The 14,715-nt window shown below is 49.1% G+C and overlaps 1 protein-coding gene across 1 annotated transcript in view; it reads left to right on the forward strand.

The window, feature by feature from the left end:
* The window catches only part of TMEM121 (transmembrane protein 121), a 34,535-nt gene that overhangs the window by 515 nt on the left and 19,305 nt on the right, over positions 1-14,715 (forward strand). The window lies entirely within an intron of this gene.

The raw sequence follows: 14,715 nt of genomic DNA on the forward strand, positions 1-14,715 counted from the left end.
GGCGGTCAGGTCGCCGGGGGAGAGCAGAGAGAGGTGCTTGGGCGGATGCGGTGGAAGCCTCTGATGCTTTTGGAGCAAACTTGGCTGCGGGAAACCTGCCCACAGCCAGGGAGCCCCGAGTGGGGACCTGTGGGATGGGAGCATCCTGCAAGGGGACCCCCCAGAGCCTCCTGCTACTCGGGGTGCTGGGTGCCTCACCTCGGCAGGTGGCCAACCCAGGCTCAGAGATGCTTTCAGGCTAGGCCGCAGCTGGAGGATGCGAGAGCTGTGTTTGATCTCTGTCTTCCCCAGGGAATGTGAACTCCCTGCAGTGCTCCTTGCAGGGGGGCTGAGTGCCAGGGGGCTTGCCTTGTTGGCAGGGATGCTCCCAGTCTCCACACTGGAAACCCTTCCCCTTTGCAGTCAACTTCAGAAAGCTACTGTGGGAGAAGTGGCACAACCTGTGAAAGAGGTGACACAGCCCAGTGGTCACCACACACCAACTCGGCCCTCCCCTGGGCATGCTGAACATGTTCTGAGTGGGACTTTCCCCTCTCCTACCCTGCTAGCAGAGATGCTGCTTACCCACAGACCTGAAGTGGGATGACATGAATACTGTTGGGGGTCCTGCCTCACTGCTCACTGGCCCTGTCAGCTGTGTATTTTACTTGTGGGGACTTTCCCGTGCCTAGAAGATCCCCATTTGCAGCCTTTTCCCCCTTTTTCCTGCACAGTGTCAGACTGTCACCATCCGTTGGGCAGACAGGCTGTGCAGCCGAGCTGTGACTTGCCGTGGGTGTGGGGTATTGATCTGCAGCTCTGCCGGAGCCCGTGTGAAGTTGTGCTCAGCCCGGTGTGTCGCTTGTGGAGCCTGATCTGATGCTGCTGAGCCAGAGGCGGAGGGTCAGATCCAGACTTCTCACTCTGGACACCCCACTGTCCTGTCAGGCATCTGACACGAGGGTGTTTTCACCAGGAATCTGGATGCCTCTTTAGCTGTGAGCTGCCTTTAACTGAGCCCCTCGGAATTCTCAGTCCCGGTACCATCCCCTCCATATCTCCCAAGCCTGCTGAGCCCTGTGGGTCTCGAGTAGCTCCTTGATCTGCCGCTGTGCCGGGCTGCATTCTGTCTGTGGGATGTCCACCTCACAGCTGCACATCACAGGTGTCACTTGCCTTCTCCCCCAGGTGCCTGTTGGGTGCAAGAACAGATGCAAGTGTGATGACTGCATGCAAAATCCTCCTCCAGAAATTCTCATCTCCTGAGCATCACTGACATAAGATGAAATAAACACAGATCCTGCAATTTTAGGGCTCTCTACAGGTTTTGCTGCAACCTACAGTAGACCAGGCTGAATATAAAAGAGGTTTTTCCCTGGTTCCCAACACAAAGCTTTTGCCGTCAGAATTAAGACAGAGGTTTGGCTGCTTGTTTAAGCCAGTTTTACAGAAAATTGCCTCTGGTTAAGACATTAGCAACCCCAGCCCATTTACCTCCATGGCTTCAAAGGCTGCCTGAGCATAACTGTTCTTAAACTCCCCTAGACTTGGCAGGGCCAGGGTTGCTGCCAGAGAGGTATTCCCCTACTCCCTTTAAAAAATAATAAGGGAAATAAATACAAAATACTGTGAAAATGTTGGAGGAAGGTTTCAGAGCAGTGAGCATGGCTTGACACAGCATTGTGGTTGGCGCTTCAGCCTGGAGCTGAAGTCCCCGATACTGCGTCCCTGTGTCCCCGTCCGTCTCTGGGTGCCCTGTTGTGTGCTGCAGGCACTCTGAGGAGCCCTTCAAAGGAAACCCAGCAGATGATCTGGGCCCTGGCTCCTCTGTCACCTCATCGACAGCAGCAGGGTATTCCCCAGGAGCACCGTATGTACAGGCACATACCGACCCGGGAGACAGCTCTGCTTATTCGGTTATTTAGCACATAGATCCAGAGAGAGCGCGTTTTCCTGTGCCTGTTCTTCTGCTTTAACAAATAGATAGGTTGCCGCTGATATTTTGCTATGGGCTGTGTGGAAGCACAGCTCAGGCACTGTGGTACAGCTCATCATCTTGCTGGTTTTTATTTGGTTAATGGGTCCATAACGCTGCCCAGGGGTGGTGGCAGGAGGGGGGTGCAGGTCCTGCCACCTGCCCCCCACCCAGGGTGACAGGAGTGAGCTCATGTTGGCCCCAGAGCCGCAGCAGGGCTCTGCTGAACCACAGCTGCCTGGGCTCTCCCTCTGCCTTCCCTGTTTGCTGCCGGTGCTCTGACAAGTAGCGTCGTGTGTAAATGGGGGATTTCTTCAAAACTCCTGGGAGGAGCAGCTGGCAATGGAATAGCTCTGTGGCAAAAATGTGTGCGTGTGTGTTAACTCCAGTCTGAACAGGAGAGGGAAAACATCCAGAGTTATGGAACTAATGCAAATGGAGTTGGCTTTCATCTCTCCCTGCAGCATCCTTTATGGAAGGCATTTACACTTCCCCAAAGTCTGTTCCCCCTACCTGTCCCTCAAGCACATCCAGAGCTGCAGAACAGAGGAAAGCCTTTTCACAAGGTGAGGGGTGGCTCTCCCATCTGGAGAGAGGTGAAGTCAAAATATTTGAGAAGGAAAGTTCTTATTTTAAGGTAGCAACTCTGGACATGGCAGAGGATTGCGCACACAGACTGCGGTGTGCACTGCTATTGAGCACAGGGGTGGGGACCGTTCCTGAGCTCCCACTAGGCCACCACATGTGGGTGACCCACTGGGGAGGTGGACAGGGAGCATGCCTCTGAGCTCACCCTGGCACAGCTCCGGGATGCCACCAGGATGTGCTTCTGCCAGTGGATGCTCAGAGCGGTCCCGCATCATGCTGGTGAGATGTGCTGGGAGACCCCCGAAGCTCATATCCAACAGCCACCTGCCCTGGTGTCCCCAGGTGTCCTCTGCTCGCCAGCCCCAGTGGTTTGGGGGGCTGCTGGGTTTGCTGGTCTGCAAACAGCTCCAGAGTGGGTTGTTGCCATTTGGGAGGAAGGCTCCAGCTCAGCAGAGACATAAACAAAACAGGATTTCATGAGCACTCTAGCAATAGCTATTAGCTATGCTAAAAGGATTAACAGCTCTGCAGGACTCATCAAGTGTTTAAAACATAACTCAAGCATCAAAGGCAGCTCTTATAGGCTCACATTTTCACATCAAGTAACTCTGAAAATTCCTATCCAACTTAATTAAAACATCCACTAGGCTCATTAAAAGGGAAAAACAAAGCCTTTTTTCCTTAAGCACCAAGCCATTTTGAAGACAGGCATTTACAGAAAAGTATGCAGACTTCTTTGTTAAAGAATCACCTTTGTGAAGGTCTCCTATCCCTAGACCACTGTGTCTGATTAATCTCAAGCTTTCAAAAAAGGAAATAAATATGGTTTTTTTTGTTTTCCTTTTTTTTTTTTTTTTTTTCCTGGCTAGAGACCACAGAATAAAGATGAAAAAGTGAGAAGAGCTTTGTAGAGAAAGTTAGATAAGAGGGTGGGGGAGTGTCAAAACCAGACCTATAATAGGAAACAAACCACTGAAGTGCTGGTGAAAGTACCTTTCATCTTGAAGGCTCCAAAGTGCCATGCAGTGCATGAATACACACAAGAGCTGGAAAATAATTGCCAAAAACTAGCGTCATAAGATGAAGTCACCACCTTTGCTGGCAGCAGAGTCACCGCAGGCAGGTCACTGTCTCACCCTCCGTCAGCCCCCGGCTGCCTCTCTGCTTGCTGGATTTGTCACCCGTGTGAGCTGGCTCAGCCAAGCTATTCTGCAAGATCCCAGGGCAAAGTTTTAGATGCCACAGTTGTGTGACAATTCCATGAGGACCTGTGGTCCTGAGCTGGCCCAGTGTGGCCGGGACTTGAAGGTGCAAATCAGCTCCTTGCCTCACATCCTTGGTCCCGGGCAGCATCACCATCATCTCTCATAGCATCATGATTTAATTCTCCTTCCCCGTGATGTGCCCAGTCTCAGTGACGCTGGGTCATTCCCAGGCTTCAGCATGTATCCTCCACTCTCAATCTCCTCTGTCTGCCTCAGAGGCCTTTAGTAATTTCAGGTACCCTGGGGAGACTTAAAATAGGTAGAGGTATAACTGGGCACATTAAATACAATATTTAAACTTAGTAAATGATTTTTTTTTACATCCATAGAGGCCTTGGACGTTTTAGGATTCCATCTCATTTATGTTAACTGTGTTGGTTTTCATCAATAATGAATTAGCATCTCCCAAAAAGAAGGATTAATAGCTCCTCTCTTTCCTCCTGTTTATGAGTCAGTTTGATTTCTTCTTTTTCACACCATCCTATGTGGACAGAGCGTGCCTGGAAACACCATGCTGACAAATGCCATCAGGAGCAGAGCTGCTCCTGCTGCATCTTCCTGAGCAGATCTGCAGCACACCTTGCCTCTTTCCTTCCCACTTGCCCATAATCTCGAGACAGATTGTAGGACTTGAGCAAACAGCCTCCCAAACCTGGGGGCCCTCCAGGCTACCCCTGGGGACCCAACCACACTCCGGTGCTGGGGACAGCAAGCTGCAGTCATGGGAAAGCTTGTGAGCACTGACTTCATGTTCATGCACGGTGGGGATGTGAAAATGTAGGAATTAGGAGGTAGACATGGTTTTTACATCAAGTGTTTATAGCACCTTGCTCACTTTGTGTCTAGACATAGCTATAAATGAAGGAGAGGGCTATTACCGATGAATAAAACTACTGAAACCAGCCCTGGAGAGCTTGTCACTGTATTTCTAAGGAACTGGGAGATTCCTTATGATTAATGTAACAATATTGAAGGCTATAAACTCACTGCAGTTGGGTACTGAGTCAGGGGACACACTTACAATGTACCTGCCACTTGCAGCTTAGACTAAGCATTAACGATGGTCTTGCCGGCCCTTGGCCATTCCTAGGGCTGCCGCTTGCTGACAAATCAGGGGTTCAGTTTAACAAACTCCACTAACTGCAATGGCATAATAAAACAGCCCAGCAATCGCCAAGGTGTGATTTCTCCTTGCAGTGCAGACAGGTGGTGGTGTGGAGAAGAAGAGAGGCTGTGGAAACTGCCTTCACACCTGCTGACTTTGGACAGGGGAAGCAGGAGCTCTGTGGTGTGCAGGGACAGCCTGTGCCACCACTGATACACCACTACCACCACACAGCGCCGCGTATGTGCACGTGGTGGGGACTTCAGGCTCCTGTGCGGATGGGAAACACGTGGGATCTGAACCAGAACCCCTCATCTGCATCCCAGGCCTGACATGCAGGATCGTGCCCTGTAAATACTGGTGGGAGAAGTTAGACTGCAGGGATCTCATTTTTTTTTTTATGCAAATTCTTTCCTCTAATCTCTGCTTCTACTGTGTCCAGCACAGCGGGGTCTCAGTCTCTGCCTAAGGCTTTGCAATACTGTGATAGCATCAGCAAAAGTAATAAAGAAGAGGATGGACTCCCTGGAAAAATGCCGTAAAGCAAACCACTGACATGCTCTTGACTGTATCCACAGCAAGAACACAAAGACTTATTTTTTCTGCTAAGAGGAACCTACCTACGCTAGGTCTGAGTGATGGAGTGGAGCGACGGGGGATGTATCTTCTGAGCCCTCGGTTGAAGGGCTGTCATTAGAGGATGAAAAAGGGGATAGAAAGGGTCATACGATGGTTGGGACCTGTTGGGACCCGTTAGTTCATGGCTGACCTATCTTCCGAGGGAGGAAGGAGGGATGGGAAGGAGCAGCAACTTGAATGGTTGGTGCAGGAGGCAGCAGGTGGGGAATCTGGGTCAGTACCTTTTTGTCTGTAGGAGATGCTTCCCAGGTTAGGTTTCCTCTGCATATTGTGTGCCGTGTCCAGGCTTCATCCCCGTCAGGAGTTTTCTTGTGCCATGTATTCAAGATTAGGAGGTTCTTGGATAATATGGGCCTCCTAAGTACCTCAGATCTATTAAAAGCTGCTCTCATTTGACTCCATAAAAAATGCTGTTGGGAATACAGCGACGCTTCTTGGATGTGAGTAAATATTGGCCCTGAATGAAGTCACTGATAATGGGAGATAAGTTATCAACAGCTGTTTAACCTAATATTACTTCCATACAAGATAACACTGAGCTTTTGCAAGAGGTTAATAACTAGATGCAGAATCCATCACTGCATATAAAGACACCTGACAAGCTGCAGCCTTAATTTTTCCCCTGGAGCTTTATTACAGCTGAAGGAACATGTCGCAGAGAAATGTGCTGCTAGATCAGGCCCAATGCTGTTAAGTACATGGCTCAGTACAGTGGCTGGGGGACAAGCATGTTTCCCTATGCATCTTACTCCTCCGGTCAGATAGGCTGGGAGGGCATTGTTATATGGTTGTATTAGTGGAGCTTTTGCTGCTGCTAATCAGATTTGAATCCCTGTGCTGGGCAATGCCTGCATTGCACATCTGAGCACAGTGATCACAGAGCAATGAGTGAAGGAAGGTTATTAATTAATATTGCCAGGCTATACCTGGCATTAATACAGATATTTGGGAGGTAGTGTCGAAACACAAAGTGTGCATCAGTTACAGATCACAGTATCCCCATGGAAGGAAATGCAACTGATCCTATACAAGGTTTTAGCCCACAGTTATGGGTATATTCTCCACATTGTCTTAGATGGCTACTCGTCTCTTGTATGTCTGTTACAGTCTGCTGTTGGACCTGTAATTCCACAGGGTTTTTAGGAAGAAGAGCTTGGCAAGGGCCAGAAGCACTTAGGGAGATTGGGAAGGCTCCGCTACCGAACAGCACTTGACTCTGCCACCAGCCGCAGGCACCAGACCTCTCCACAGGACAGCGTCTCCCCGGCGCTACCCACAGCGCAGAGCTGAGGCAGAGGAGATGTCTCCAGCCACCTCCCCAATGTAGTATAACACTGGCTATTTTAATTACATTCGGCTCACTTGATCCTGGCCATGGATGCTGTGGCCTTTCAGCTTTACAGGTCAGAGCCATCTGTGAAGGGGAGGGCTGGGATGCAGAGGGAACCACTGCCCACAGGAGCCACAGGGCTCCTTGGTCCTTTGCACGGGCACCATCCCCGGTGCTGCCTGAGCCCTGAGCACCATGTGGACACAAGATCACCAGTATTAACTAATGCCCAGCTGGGACATGCCTCGAGTGTCTGTGAAGACACCGATGGGCTGGAGTGAGCCCTCAGCAGAGGCTCCTGGCAGGAGCTGGGCTGCCGTTCTGTGCTCCTGGCTCCCAGCCCCGGCTTTATCCAGCAGACCACACTGCTGCTCGGCAAAGCTGGCTGCAGATGCTAGGATGGCAGCTGCAGTCCTATTTATCCCTATGGGGATGATGAGCCCAAATGAAGACCCTTGGGAAATCAGCACAGAATATAAAAACCTGGCTGTAAAGCAGAAGCTTGGACTGTGACAGCTCTGCAGATAAACCTTTGTGAGAGCCCAGCTGTGCAGAGCATCCACCGAGACCCACCTTCATCCCTTCTCACGAGGCCATCACATCTTTCCTTTCTCCCAGAGGAAGCACCTGGAAGCATATCCAGGTCCCTGCATCTGTGGAGGGGACAAGTCCTCGGTTCCCCCAGGGCTGAGAGGTTCTTCCTCAGGTTGTGAGGCTGGAGGGAGCAAACAGATGAGCACCTTGCAAACATGCTCCCTCCAAACCTCCCACAGTCTCAGGACAGGGAGGCTCAGAGGAACACTGTAGCCCTCCATAACAAAAGTTGTAGGAGCTGCTGCACTACCTGGCATGTTGGGAGCTCTGCCTAGTCATTTTTCGGCTAGCTCCATTAAACAGTCCATAGCATTACCTGCCTAGGCAAGCACATCTCTGCAGTCTTGCTAGTAACTCCAGTCAAGAAAAAAGCTGCTATTATTAATCCTTGTATGTGGCTGCTTTTTCCCAACTGAAGCGTTTTCGCTGAACTTTCTACCCCCGTGCTGTTTGCAAACCACACAGTGTGCGAGCGTGCCCTCGCGCTTCCCACACACGAGACCGAGCAGGACAGCAAACAAATTGCAGGTCCCCGGTTGTCCACAGCAATTAGCAGACAGCTCAGGCTGCCAGCTGCCACTGCCCTGGGGTGGCTTTTCTGTTCCCTGTGGGTTCATTTCTGCAACAGCAACAGAGCTGGGTGATTTAGGTTAGCTTTTCTGTAGCCACCCCCTGCCCTGGCACATCATTTACACTGCGAGGTTAAAGTGTAGTTTGATAGGAAGTTTATTATTAAAAATCAGGAGTTGTTGCATTATTGAAGTTAGGACAGCTTGATTTGAACCCTCTGGAGTTGTATGCTTGCATTTAAAAAGCTCAATAAGTCCCTGTAGGTCTGCTGGCAGCATGGCAGCGATTCCCTCATGCTAAGGCTGGACAAGTTCTGCACAGAACCATCATAGAATAGTTTGGGTTGGAAGGGACTTTCAAAGGTCATCTAGTCCAAGCACCTGCTCCCTGCTGTGCCGTTCTCTCTGGATTTTAAGCTCCTGCAGCAGTTTACCTCTGCAAGCAACATGCTTACTGGCAACAGCTTCCCTGGTTTTCTGCATTTCCAGGAGAACCTGCCCGCACACTGGTGTCCCAAGCTGTGGGTACTGCACACCAGTTGTGCTAATGAAGCTTTCATTGCCACCACACTCCCTTTTTCTGGGCAGCTTCCACATAATTAATTTACCTGTGGAGCCCTTGGCTCTGATTGTAAAGCTTTCCTTTAATCCCTTTGCAAAATATCCAGCTTTTGGTTTGCTTTTGTTTGAATTCCCCTGATGTAGCTTAAATTTCAGTGGTTTTCAGCATGCAGCACAGCGGTGAGCAGCCCAGGGCTCCCCCAGAAGGGGAGCCTCTTCCCTCCACTCCTCCCTGTCCCTCTTGCAGATACAGTAATAGAATTGCAGGTTTGTTCAGTTCTTATTCCTCTAATAGAAATCAATTTAATTTTTTTTTTTTACTTTGGTTTCTCCTTTGATTTCTTAGCTTTTCTAATCTTCCCGTGTTTTCTGCAGCTACACAACTCGTCCCACCTAATAGCCAGAACAACTTTTCATCTCGTGTAGCATCGTGCACTATTAGACTTTGAGCAGTACTTGTGCTTCCCTGGCTCGGTGTGGAGGTCATGGTGGGGCTAAATCACCTCTTATTAATTCTCCCCTGCCCTCCTGTTTGGCAATGAAGCCTCACAGTCCCATAGGGATCTTATCTCAAATTCATGGGAAGAGAGGAGTATTGCTTTGAACTCCCTCTTTGCACCCAAGTCTAGCAGGGGAAGTATAGGAAATTTATAGTTGCAAAATAACTTTGCAAAGGAGTGCTGAGCTCGATTTCCTTGTCAAAAGCAAAATAAAACGATCCAGTGAAGAGGGGAGAAAGAGTAAAGAAACTGCAGGAGCTGGCAGACATCATAGGAGAAAATGCTTAAGGAGAGGGGAGAACTGGCACCCTTGATGTGAATTTGCAGGGAACTTATAAAGCTGAAGGGAAATAACCATAGAGCTTGGGTAGTTTAGGTTACATTATTGGGACTCATTGGTCTTCATTAACCTACCAGCCACCTGGGTTCAGGTGTCAGCTCAACATTAAACCACAGCCAATCCAAACTTCCTCAGTTTGAAAAATTGGTGGAAAATTGGGTTTTCAAGTGAATGAATGTGATTTTGTGAAGCATCTGCCTTCCTCAATACTGTTGCATCCTTCAAGATCAAAAATCTGAAAACATATTTGGGCCTGAAATCCAGATTTGGGCTTCAGCCAGAAAAGCTGAAAAAATGCTGTTGTGTTTATTTGTAAGTGAGGAGTCTGTATTGTTCCCCATGTCCTATGAGGGCTTCAACCCTCTACCTCCCCAAAGAGATGGGGACCCAGACACTGCCTTCCTGGACAGCAATGTAGAAAGCAATTTTGATTATTTCCGCTCTGGATAACCTAATTTTTCAGCTGTCTCTGCTGAGGATGCTCTCCCTGGCTCAACAGGACAGGAATGTGCAGGGAGAGCATAAGAGGTGTAGCATCGAGGTGGGGAGGATGGATGACGGCTTAAGCAGCTCTGGGATGAGGATTATGTATCGTGGCCTCTAATTTGGTCGGGAGAAAAGGTGGAAGCGGGCTCAGAGAGTGGAAGAGGCTTTTTCACAATAGCTACTATTTATTGGTGGCTGAGAGAAACACACCTTGTGAGCTCCATGTCTGCTGTTTCATTTCTGCCTTGACCCTCTGCAATATAGGAATTCCTGCTAGAATTCAGAGGTACTAGCTGAAAACTGTCCCGTGAGATGTTACTTACGGTGGACGCTGGTATGAGGAGTCCCCATCATGGAAGATGTGGAGTAAACCCGGGTGAGCAGCCCGGCTGCAGGCGAAGGGGCTGAGCTCGGATCCACACTGGGTGCTGATGCCACCAAGGCACCCCTGACCAAGGGCTTTTGATTCCGCAGTGGCCTCCTACAAAGTTTGTAGCTGCTGTAAAGCTCAGGGTGGCTGAGCACACTTTTTGCATTACGTTCACAGCAGAGCAACCTGCTCACGTTGAGTTGTACCCAAAACGTATGCAATCCAGCATGCATGTTATTGAAGCATCCCAGAAATACAATGCGACCCTGTAACTGAATGCTTGACCGATGCACACAGTGAGGGAAGTTAAGGGTTCCTCCTAAAACTCACAGCCCAGTGCCGTGCTGCTGCTCAGGGTGAGCTCTGCTGTCCCCTGCAGTATGGGGATCCTTCAGGGGCTGTTGCTGTAAAGATCGTGGGTGACCCTGCAACAGTATCAGCAAGTACAAATGCAAAAATCCCACCAGTAGCTTCTGTTTGTCTTCTGCATCATGTTGTCTGGTTTAATATAAAGCATCTGCAAGCCATCACTGGGCAGGAATTCATTGTCAGACAGCTGTCAAGCTTAATTGGGTTGTCCAGTAAAATATCTTGCATATAAGTAAATCAAAAAGAGTAGGGCCCATAAAAGGGCCAGCATGTGGCACATTCATGTTATTTATAGGATTCTTTGTGGTGCTCATCACCATGGCAGCTACGAAGGTCAATGCTGACAGTTGTAGAGAAATGCCACATACGTTAAAAAAAAAAATATACATATATGAAATAAAGCATGGTAACACATTCCAGTGGAGCTGGGAGGCAAACGTGCAGTGTTCTCCAGGGAGCCCCTAGCCCCACAACAGCAGGATGGGTGGGGAAGGGGACATGGCAGGTGGTGGCAGGTCTGCAGGTTAAGGACTTTGGGGGTTGTAGAGCCCTGGTGCTGCATCCTGCCGTCTCCTTGTAGAAGTTGGGAATAAAACCCAGCTCCCATTCTCTGCATCTTCTGCACCATGGCTGGGCCAAAGGTCCATCCTTCCTTCTTCCTGGCTGAGTTTATTCATGGTTAATTTATCCTTGTCTGTTCTTGCATCAGCACTGTCCTTTGGCTTAAATAGCCATGCTCCCTCTCTGGCCCTTATGGCTCTGCTGAGTTTGGCAGTGGTGCTCCTGCCTGGTCAGGCTGGTGAGGGGCGTTTGTGCAGGGTGCACACCCCATGCAGCATGGCATGGCGGCTCAGCAGCCCCAGCCAGCTTAATGCACGCTGCCAAAAAGCCCCAAAGTACCCGCATGGAGGAGGCTAGAGATGCCTTCAACCAGTTTCTCCTCTTCAGGATGGAGCCCTTATCTATCAGACTGTTTTTCATACCTTTCCTGTTTAATTGTACCAAAGCCAGTGGTGATTACTCACTCCAGGCTTAGTTTCTATAGCTGGCTCCTTTATAATGTTCTTTCTACTTAAAAAGCAAACAAAAGCAGCATCTCTTCATGTCAGTTCTATAATTGGCAGGTAAAAAGCCTGCTCCAGCCACATTCAAGCAGAATAAGTTTGAGCATCTGTGCCTCAGTCTCTACCTGGAAAGTAGCTGCTCACTAAACAATATCAGCCCCAGCAGCATTGCTCCAAAATTACTCCAGGGACGTATATAACAAACCCTCACCGTGTGCCTTTTATTCTAAAACTACCTGGTCTCTCAGCTGGTGCCAATGATCCTAATTCCTCCATACAGCTGGTCAGGCTCTTTCTCTCAGTGGATGCATCCCCATCTTCTTGTTTGCATCAGGTTGTTTCTTTCCATCAGGGTGTCATATCTCAGCCTTGACCCTAGAAACCCAGGATTTTTAAGTCTGTCCTTCAAGGATCTCTCTTTTCCTGTGGGGAAAGTTTTTCTATAAACTCAAATCTTCCTTCTCCTTAGCTAGCTGTGGCTTTTCTATCTGCCGTATCCCCATGGCAGCCACCTGTGGGCTTGTGTAACTGCTCCCAGTCCTGCACCTGAGTTGCAGCGAGTCCACGTTCCTCACTTTGTCAGGAAAACCCCAGGGGACATCAAATTCATTATTAAAACCATTATTTCTGCTTGTTGATTGTAACCATATTTCTATTCCTGCAGGAGCATGGGAGTTCACACGTAGATATTTGTAAGCGTTCAATTTATGCTTTCTTAATAACAGTAAAGTGCCTTTGCCAAAGGCATTTGGTTAAAGAGCTGAAGTAAATAAACACTCTGGGAATTTTTTCTGGCGAAAGAGAAGTAATGGGCTGTCCTGGAGCTTATACAACTGCTCCACTAACATTTGCTGCCCTGTTGCCTACTGTTAGTCCCACAGACATGACGGGCCCGGCTCTTAGAAATGAGCCCACGTGGGTAATGAACGCTAGGCAGCTGGTACTATGCTTTCTCCAGCTCCTACAACTCCATTCAAGGGCTCTTCTTGTGAAGCAAATACATAGGTTCTCTTTTTTGCTCAAAGACTTATATGCTTATTAAGCTTTCTGAGGCAGAAAAAAGATTGCGAGGAAATTCAGCTTGCTAGCACCGTCATGAATCCATGTATATGTTATGAATGGCAATGATATGCATGTGCCCTGGGCTTTACCCAATCATATCAAGCAGTGACACAAGTCAGGATGAAAATAAATCTTAATACCAACTGCCCTACATGAAGCAAATACTTATTTTACATAAAACCTAATTTTAGAATGTCAAGACTGTAGCTGATCCACTTTGTCTCTCCATGACTTAGCATAATGACATGCACATAGATATTTATATATATATATAAATACGTATATATGCATATAGATATGCATATATATATATATTTGTAAACATTTTCTTTCTACCTATTTTTTTGCTGAATGTAAGTTCCCCAAGAGCCAGCACTTGCGCTCTCAGTGAGGAATCTCTCTGCACGCTAGCAATGCTCTTTCTCGGCTGGGCACAGGGAAGGCAGCGCGGGCACCCAGCCCTGCCATGTTAGCACGCAGTTAGCGTTATTCCTTTGGGCAGCAGCAGCTGGGAAATGCCACAGCATGGCTTTATCATTGACTTCCAGCATTTCCTGGGATCAACACCTCACGCTGGGTAAAACGAAAAATGCTGATGGGCATCAGGCCCTGGGGATGCTGGCAGGGGATGCTGCCTGCAGTCCTGCCTCCCTTGCCTGCCGCAGCTGGCCCCACTGTAGTGAGCTCAGGTCTGGCACAACAGCAGCGTCAAAATGTGCTGTAGCATGGGATTAAACAGTTCTCGTGCCCTTTGTCTGATACCCAGGGAGTGTTAGGGGAATGACAGAGGTTTCGAGGGAATGCTCCGAGGGAGTTGGGATGTGCTCAGGTTTTTAAGTGCTCTGGAAAAAGTAGCAGAGTGCTTTGCTCTTCAGCAAAACAAAAAAATAAAAAAAGGTACTTTTCTGCATTACTCTTTCCTTGCATCCTCCCTGCGCTGAGTGTCTGAGTTCATTTATGCAGCTATATTAACTTTCACTTCACCTTACAGTGGTGTTTCCTTCCCCTGCACACTTTTCCCTATGCACAGCCCAGCATCCCCCAGCATGGCTGGCTCTATAGGGATGGTTTTGGATGTGCAGTAGTGGGATGGGGTCAGGAGAAGTCAGTCTTATTCCTTCCCAACCACGGGGTGATTCTCATAGCAGTCTGTGACACTACACGGACAAGAACCACAGTAGGGTTGCTCAGCCGATCCCCACGATGTTTCTGCTTGTCCAGTTCCTTCGAGGCCCTGCACAGCATCAGGGGGGCTGGAGTGCAGGGATAGGGACCCCTATGGTTGTGTTAAAAGCTTTGCCATCCTCACTGCCCAGGAAGGCAGCAGGCTGTGGTGTGGCTGCAGAAGGCTTTTGGATGGCACTGGAAGGCAGCGTGAGGTGTCTGGCACTGGTGGATGGAGAACATGTGAGCCAAGCGAGGCTTGCAGGCTCAGGAGCCAGAAAGCAAAGCAAAATGCATGGCTATGTATTACTTTTTAAAATATTGCCATGAGCATGATGCCACTCATGAAAAATCTGTTGTGGGAGGCCCAAATGCTTGAGACCAGCTGCCAGTGCTGTGTGAGGCTGGATCGTGGTGCGAAGCAGCTCTGGAGAAGCAAACGCCCATGGAAATGTATAGGGGAAAGGGCTGTGCTGGGGTGCTGCTGTCCCAGTGAAGGGGAAAGGTCTGCCAAGGCTACCCAGAAAGGGACAGAAAGGTGCTGCCACCCTGGGAAGGTGCAGTCCTACCTCCCTGCTGGAGGTACAGAGCAGGTACAGGAGATGAAATGACCTGCTGCTCTCTACTTACTAAGAGAAAATGGTGTTTTCTGGCAGCACTACAGATCTGACATCCGTTAAACACTCTCAAAACATAAATCTGGAGGACATGATCAAAGCCCCTGGTGTGGGGAGAGGTTCTCCTCCCTCCAGCTG

The sequence above is a fragment of the Columba livia genome, chromosome 8, assembly GCF_036013475.1.
Source record: "Columba livia isolate bColLiv1 breed racing homer chromosome 8, bColLiv1.pat.W.v2, whole genome shotgun sequence".
NCBI lineage: Eukaryota > Metazoa > Chordata > Aves > Columbiformes > Columbidae > Columba > Columba livia.